At 41.7% G+C, this 8,668-nt stretch overlaps 1 protein-coding gene across 3 annotated transcripts in view; it reads right to left on the bottom strand.

Annotated features, from left to right (window-relative positions):
- Positions 1-8,372, bottom strand: part of foxn2a (forkhead box N2a) — a 19,889-nt gene extending 11,517 nt beyond the window's left edge. For 2 of the 3 annotated variants that reach the window (XM_005737073.1, XM_005737075.1), the window contains exon 1: positions 8,168-8,372. The gene's annotated coding sequence lies outside the window, so the exon portion shown is untranslated. Of the gene's footprint in view, positions 1-7,795; positions 7,832-8,167 lie in introns of those variants that run through there. The other variant, XM_005737074.1, reaches the window with a different exon arrangement.
- Between the last annotated feature and the right edge of the window lie 296 nt (positions 8,373-8,668).

Genomic DNA, 8,668 nt, shown 5'->3' with positions numbered 1-8,668 from the left:
GGGGGGGAATGACACAAGGAGAGCAGGGCTAGGTGTTCGAGCCAAGGAGAGGAGCTAGGCCTAGACGTCTGTGATTTCTTACACAATAAAAGTGTGCATTTCAGTGTATGTGTATATACTCCTGTTATAACAGCACATTGTCTTAGATTTATCATGCATTCTGGATTTCAGTTTTCTTTCCCCGGGTAGTGGATATTCCAGCGCAGCTGAATTGCTCTAGTGCATCACATAAACGTCTGCGATTTAAATTACAGATAAAAAAGAAGCAAGTCAATAAGTTTTCCAGGCCAAAGGCAAAGTGTCAGGCAGCATCAACCCAGAAAGAGATAACAATAGGGAGAAGACTTTTCTGAAAGGACCGAGCGTGACAGAAGGTTTGACAGAGAGACCTAGACCTGTGAGAAAGACAGAGAGAGAGGCAAGTGAGGCTTAGAGGTAGTAAGGTAGGCTGTGCAAGGCATCGTCAATCTAGGCTGAATCACAGCTCTCAGCAAAGCAAAGTTATTAAATATGTCAGCAAGCAAGAAAGAAATGAAGAAGCAGAGAGACAAGTGCACATGTTCAGAAGAAAATATTATTCATGCTTCCTAAAAGCATTACAGACTATGTTTATACTGACTTTATTCTCTCAGGATAAGCTCTTTGGGAAATATCATCTTAAAATACATTTAGCTGTGTTTGGGCCAAATATCTAGTTCATTTAGACAAATTAGGTGAACGGCAACAATTTGGGGCAGATTTTTTAGCAGATTCTCAATATTTATGTATGTATGCAGGAGTGATAGAAAGGACACTTGGGGATTTCATGACAAGAAACCCAGTCTTTTTAAAATGTAGTTAAATGGAAAACAGCCTGCTGACCAACAACTAAGCCCTTTTTTGTGAGTATAAATATATAGGTCACAGGAGGGAAGAAGTCAGCAAAGGTGTGGCAAAAAAAAAAAAAGATACGTCAGCTCATTTGACTAAAAGGTGCGGCCACATTATAAGCCACAGTTGGTTGTAAACCCTTGATAGCCCGATTCTGTTTTATGTCAGAGAGACATGAAGAAGATGTAATATAGCTAAAGTATCAGATCAGGGATTAACATTAAAGCACAACAGAGCTTCACCTCAGTTCTTCTTCCCAAACTTGACCTCTCAGCTGGGCCTCTGGGTGCCAAAGAGAGCTTATCCTCTTTTAAATAGCTCCTCCTGATGACTTGCCATTTGAATATCAACAGAGGCACAGTGGACGGATGAGAAGGCTGTCGTGCATCCAGCCAAACACAGGAAGTGTTTTACCATGACTGCAGCTGGTCAATTACCACTGCTGCTGCAATGATTGCAGTTATCATTGCTCTTATGAAAAGGCATCAAAGAGAGGCGGCTGGGAATCCACTGAATAATGGGATAGTAGTATGTAAAGAGCAGAGAGGGGAGAGGGAGCTAATAAGCCAGACTGGCCTGTTGACTGCTACTCATCCTTGAAAATACACCAAAGCTGCAATGGCGCTGACCTGATGGCTCATCTGCAAGTTAAAATAGCCGTGCGATCCGCCAGCCTCATCATATTCATGTGCAAACAGGCAGGCTAACAGCAGGTGCCAAGGCACATTTTTCTCCCCTTTCAAATTGCTCTTTTATCCTGTTAAGCACTTAGCCCATTCAAAAATACACAAAGACATATGGAGATAGCTTTAAGTGGGAAATCAAACCGTTGAGATGTCAGATATGTACAGGGGAATTTAAAGGAGATGATAGTGGCATTAAAATACAGAGATACTGCTTTGAGATGTTTTCTGGGAGCGAATCTCACAATTAGGACTCAGTTGCCACGGCAGCCAATGCTGTAAGGGAAGCAATTGTGCTCATGTCTGTGCATGAAGAGAGGGCTAATGTGGGGGAGATCAATACAGGCGGAAAATGCTGAGAGCAGCAGTCTGCTGCTGTTCTCCACAAACCTGTCTGACAAAGAGCGGCGAGAAAGGCCACTGCCAACCTGGATGTCACGGCACTACTGACTAAGCTATTAAGGCCTACTTCATATAACACAGAAATTATGCTCCCAAAAAATCTGTTTTGTTAAGCAAACTGCTTTCATACGATTCTCCTCTGCAAAACAAAAAGAAAAAACAACCTCTGTATAGATAACAGCCTCGAGTTCATACGCTGACACCACACCCTATTCCAAAGAAACAAACCAGTTGACACAAACCAGTTACACCTCTACAACAGATACACAAAGGTGTGCCGCAAAGCCCCATTGTGATGGCTGTTATTCGAAACCCTAACTGATATTTAGGCAACTACCCAGTCTGGCTGGAGCTCTAAAAATGTGAATGAAACAAAAGGAGGGGGGACTGAGTTAGAGTGGGAGAAGCAGGCAGAGAGAGAGAGGCTGTTCCAGAGCGGGTTAGCCAAGTGGCCTGCTCTTTTATTTTACAAGGGTGGGGGTTAAACCGTGTCATAACAAATAAAGAATCTATTACTTTGAAAGGTAAATTAGGCTACTATTAAAGCACGCCCTAACGATACATTTCTGACTAAAACTTGTCAAAGACTTTAACGGATCTCCTCAGCGTCCGAGGTGAAAGCAAATGAAAAAGCTTGCACAAAGCATTACAACTGGCCCCACACTCTGCTCGCACAAAGGAGCAGTTGTTTTTGCTCTAGTCATGTTTCCGAAGTGCTCAGTATTCACCTCGCACTTTCAAACAGAGGACCGGGAGGGAAGGAAACACCTCCTGCCTGTTGAGGAAGTTCATTTTCAGACAACAAATTCAGACTTCACACAGAGACAGTTAGGCCCGCTATACGACAAAAACAGTGAAATCGAGCAGCACGAGGCTACAAGGTAGCGTCTATTGAAGCAACAGTATTTACTCGGCCAATCTAGGAGTTCCATCTTCGTGTAGCTTACAGATAGCTGGCAAACACCCTGGCTGGACCTAATGTATCAACTAATGAAATCACTCAGGGAAAAACAAGCGATCAAAAGGCCGGGCAATGGCTCGGTTCATGTTCGTCAGTGACACTAACCTCCTCCAACAACTTCAGAGTCAAACGCTCAAGACTGCACTTTGACTGTCAACAGAGGTGAGGCCTTCCAAAGTACATGCCAGTCCCTAGCCAACACTGAAACCTTATCTTTCCAGTCATGTGCCTGTAAGTTCAGCATACCGACACACACAACAACCTCAGTTCCTCTCAAATATTAAAAAAAACAAAACAACAACAACAACAACAACAACAAAAAACAACTTCATGCTGTATGCTTGCAAACACAGCTCCACGGTCTTGTAGGAAACGGCTGAAATTAGAACGTTTCTATAATTGTCAAGGGTCAGTCCTTGAGTATGAGAAAACTTTCTATGTGCAGTAAAATACAACAGTGTTTGCAAATGAAACGCAGAAAACACCAAAAAAGCCCCACAGGGAACTCAAATGAGGAAAGACTTCTTTCCTGATTTTACAAAATAAATAAATAAAACATTATTGGGCTCTGACAAAACCATGATAGATATCCATGTCAACCACGAAGCTCCAGCAGAATGAAAATATTTACTGAATCTCCCCATTTGACTTAATCGACCAAAGCACACACACGTGGCAAACAAATATAAGCACACAGCTACTGAGCTCTGCCCGCTCCATATATAAGAAGTTTTGAACCCTTCACTTAAAAAGCTGACCTCTTGCTTTATACATTACAGACTTTACAAATTCTGCTTTCCATGTGTTGCTGTTTAACATCAAATTATAAATATGAACCATATGGTAACAGCAACAATAGTCACCAAGAGTTGTTTACTATCGACTCAGTATTGTTATTAGGCAGTATTATAATAACTGCATCTTAATTAGTGCTGAACAACCTCGTTATTCTGCCAATCATCACTTATTCAACCTTTTCCATTAGAGCACTGAATACCAACTACTTAAAATAGTCAGTGAAAAGTCACAAAATACTTGCTTTTTTCAGCAGCAGAGAAACTACCGAGTGTAATCATTTACAGTTTATTATAAACAATGAATATACATTCTTGATGGTGAAAGGGCATAGTAGAAATCTAGTTATTCCAATGCCATTTACTTTTTGAGATGCAGCTTTTTGAAAGAGCAAGGATTTGGTCTAGTAATACAAGCTCATCAATTATTCTATGATTGAGTCATTTAAAGTACACGGCCCAGTATAAAATTCTTATTTAAAGGCGGTCAGTCTGTTTGACATTTACATTTGACTTTGTCCAAACACCTAAGCTACAGTTGTAGAAATTCTGAGACACTTAAACGGACACTGATATATGATACTTAGTGAGGATTTACAGACAAGCTGGTAAGCCTGTGTTGTTGTTGTCGTACTGCTATCAATTAAATAAATCTTTTTATTTCTGCCTAAGCAAATGAGACAAAGAGCCACTGTGACAGAGGACACGGCCGTCCTTACCCCTTCCTTTCTCTCAATCAAGGAAACAGCCACATCAGTTGTTGCTTTCAGTGAGGCGGGCCCTAATGGGCTGTGTCTCGAGTCCACACAGTCAGAAATGAGACAGGCAAAGGAGCAGTCAGGGGGTGGGGGGCTGTAGAGGGAGGCGACTCACCATAGAGTCAATCAAGAGATGTAAAACAATAAGTGGAGTAGACAGAGGGGCACCGCGAGAAGGAGATAACCGCTGCCAGTATGCGACGTCTAAACAGACGCTTAAAGAGGGAAAAACAGATTTTCAGATCACGCAGAATCAACCTGTTTTGTCTTTTTGCCAGCTTGTGACATTAATTACAACACTGACGCCAGTTTGTAAAACAGCTGTGGCAAGCTCAGGGCATAAAAATAGATGCCATTTAGCTGCACGGTGAACTCTCAAGAGAGACTAAATAATGTGAAACATCGCAAAGAGCAGACAAGCTGATCACCCAAATAGGACAGAAAAAATAAATAATGACCAGGAAGCGAGTGGGCGCGTGAGTGGAAACATGTCTTTTCAGGTGTTGACATTTACAACTCACTTCAGAGCTAGCCCCCTATGTTTGATTAGAAGAATGTGACAGACCCAAAACAACAACAACACACAGCATACTCCTGGGGATGCCCCTCCTTTATGACTAATCAGGGGCTCTGGTTAAGTGATCACTCAAGCTATCCATTACAAAACTGCATGAAGCATAAAGTCAGGCAGGCCACTGTCAACAGCCAGAGCTCAAGGTCACTGATTAGTGGCTAATCTCAAGTAATTATTTGTTTAATTGAACAAGTTAAAGTTGAAAAAAAAAATGGTCCAAAGAAGTAATTTGAAACTACTGGAGACTTACTTTAGGCTTTAAATCAATCAACAACAACAAAAAATGCAGAACACCTGCTAAAATTTAGAAATTCTATTTTCAAATGTGATTAAACTTTGCAATATGCACACAACAGCAGCATCGTGGTAACACAGTCACTTCAAGAAACCAAACTTCCTTATTCTGCCAGTTATCAGTTGTTCAGCTTTTTCCAATACAGCACCCGAGCACCAACTATTTAAAATGTTCAGTAAAAAGTCAAAGTACTTGGTAATGACAGGGATTGCAGAGAACAGTAGGTCACAAATCTCTGAGCACAAATCTATTAAGCCAATCCGTGAGAAACCAGCTTTACTCTGCGTTAAGCAATCCTCCCAAAAAAGTGGCTGCCGCGTGGGTCAGCTTTCGTAATGAATTCAAAAACCACAGCCACTCGCATATCTATAGAGAACATGGTGGATTTTTCAGAGGACACAATCTTTCATCAGCTCAGGTCAAAGTACACAACTCTGTGATAAGACCGATTACATGGCAGCAGCAGCACTTTTAAACTGAGCGTGTTGTGTCACTCGTTTGGATAAAAGGTAACAGCCACATGACACAACAGGCCCAAGCCGTCTCCTTATTACTACATTTAAATCGGTCATACTTAACACATTGGGATAATGGATGTAAAATTTTATTTGGCCGTGCGAAACTCGGTCAACAAAAAAATGTGCTGCGGTGGTCTTTTCAGTGACGTTGCTTCATTGTTATACATCCTCTGACGAGTGTTTTCCTGTTCTCCCATCAGTACAGTAGACTCGAGCGACATTTACACCACTGTGGTTACCAAGTTGTGAAAATGAAGTGTGGAATTCTTGAGCGTATGCGTGGAGCTTGAGATACATTTGACACCCCTGCGTCTACTATTGTGCTCAGCTGGTGTAAAACAGCACCCAAAAAAGTGAATAAAACTGCTATTAGTGTAATCAAAAGATGGACTTGATACCTTAACTATGTGACTATGTGGGCATCTATTAGACTATCTTTTCATTTGTTACTATTTCATTAAATGACTCTTTCATAGGCTGTCAAAACACCCACAGAGTTTACCGTCAGGAAGTTCAAGCAAAAGATTCCAAACAATGTCATGAATGAGTCGTCGTGCAGTCAAGTTGTAAATTTCAGTTTCATATTGTCATCTCACGGCGATCTCACTCGTAAGTCTACCAGTTACCTTTTCAAACACAGCGTACTGTTAGCAGACCCATTCAAAAAGAGCAGAAATAAGACTAAGTAGTCTCCTTCCCATTTCCCCTGTCTTTTGCCTCTTACAAAGCCTGTCTATAGTGTCAATTCCAACATCTCAAATAACCTTGTGATGGTGCATATATAAAGATAATCCGAAAGGTACTGACAGTGTTTTCGATCCCTGAAGACATGTAGCCATTTCACATTGCAATAACCACATCAGTGGGTTACAGCAGGTCTTATTTATAGTAATGAATGTCTATTCTCGGATCCAAAAGTGCTTACCCTTCAGAGGCTTCTGCACAAATACATACATGAGTGGATACATGTCAGTTTTACAAAGACACCAGATGGTTTGACCCCACAATATGACCACAAAGATTCTGGCATTAAAATAATGGCAGACTGACAACATCTGTTTCTTTTTTGTCTTCTTCTGTCCCTTAAGCTCCTGGTGTCTTTGTCTTCTATTTATCACCAGGGCTTTAACAACTGTCAGGCAAAGTGAAAGGAACAATGTCAGTCTACTTGTCTCTCCATCACATTTCCCCACCCTTCAAATATACGAATAAAACCTCAGTGCACATAATGAATTTTAGATGAGGTTTGTCCAGTCCAGTAAATGCAATGCTAACAGGCAGCAAGGTAGGAAACATCACACACAAACACCAGAAACAACACATGAAAGTATATAAAGGTCTATTCAACAGCAAAATATACGTTATAGCCAACTGCAGTAGGCAGAGATATTTTTCCTACAGTCTGACATTGTTTGTAGAGCACTCTGTATCTGGGACAATCTTGTGATAATCCATTACATCATGTGGCTAGCCAGTGTAGCCTCCAAACCTCTGGTGCCGTCGATATATATATATATATATATTATGAAATATTCAACTATTTATAGCTATCAGGGAAGATGTGTCTGAACAGTATCAGGAGTAATAAGTCGCTCAATTTTTCTACCTACTACAGACTGACAAAACAGGCGAAAGACGTTCAAAGACACAATGAGACTCAAACTCGGTGGAAAGGATACGCTGAAAGTGCTGTTAGCACAGAAAACTGATATGCTCCGGAGCTACTAACAGGCACACAGAGCACTTAAAACACTTCACACTCACACACATACAAGCAACCACAAGTCAGACGCACAACGAGGAATACAAAGTTACGAGCAATTACGCGGAGTATTGCACAACATTTCCCGACACACGGGGTTTGTTACGAAGGAACTTGTCTCCGTTTTAATTGGCCGTATTTTCACTAAGTTCACTAAATGTTACTAGCTTTAACTCACCGAGAAACAACCGTCAGGCAGAGCAGCGTTAGCAGCCGCTCGACAGGTCAGGGGAAGGCACATATACCGCCTAGCATTAGCATTACATTTTAACTGGAAGAGCAGAAAGGGATCTGTTTGAATGTTTCAAAACACTCTTTGGTGTTATAAGTAATATCCCTTTATGCTCTCCAAGACATAAGCCCGGAGAAGAGAGAAGTAACGTTAACATTAGCTAGCTGGCCACATGCTGTCGCTTGATCTGCCATGCTGGCTGGCTGCTCTAAGCAAAGTCACTTGACCACATTTACTTTTAGCTTGTTCGAAACACAGCCCGGATCCTGCCGAACACTTATTTAATTACAACCCACTTAAAAACAATCGGCTACTCACAATCATGCACGGCGTGCCTCGGTGCGGTGCTTTTAAAGACACGTCTGCGCGCAGTTTATTCAGATGTCTTGTCTGTCTCACACACAATGTCAGAGATCAGATCAGCAGCTGCTTCCTCCATACACGCAGCGCGCAGATCACACAACGCACGGCAACGCTACCAAACCCCTCGCCGTCGTCATGGCAACAGGTCCACTTCAGCCAATCAAAACTCCTCCCCTCCTATCTCCCCTGGCAACTGCCGCAGCGCTGGAACTCCGCGAACGCGCACGCCATCCAATTTTTTTTTTCTATCGTGCAATGTGCTTTCACTTCTATCACCAGCTGCACGTAATCTATAGGAAGTATTTTTAAAATATATTTATATATCTATGTAGTTTTCAAAACCAGATTTATTGAATTAAAATGTGCCATTAACAGTGAAGCAGCAATGGGATTAATAATTAATTTGTTAAAGTGTGGGAGCGAAATGAAACCGGACGGGTCCCGCACAAGCACTGC

This window comes from Pundamilia nyererei, unplaced genomic scaffold (genome assembly GCF_000239375.1).
Source record: "Pundamilia nyererei isolate P.nyererei 1_Seehausen unplaced genomic scaffold, PunNye1.0 scaffold00073, whole genome shotgun sequence".
Taxonomy (NCBI): domain Eukaryota; kingdom Metazoa; phylum Chordata; class Actinopteri; order Cichliformes; family Cichlidae; genus Pundamilia; species Pundamilia nyererei.
Note: the sequence above shows the minus strand (reverse complement) of the source record. Positions and strands in the feature narration are given on the sequence as shown.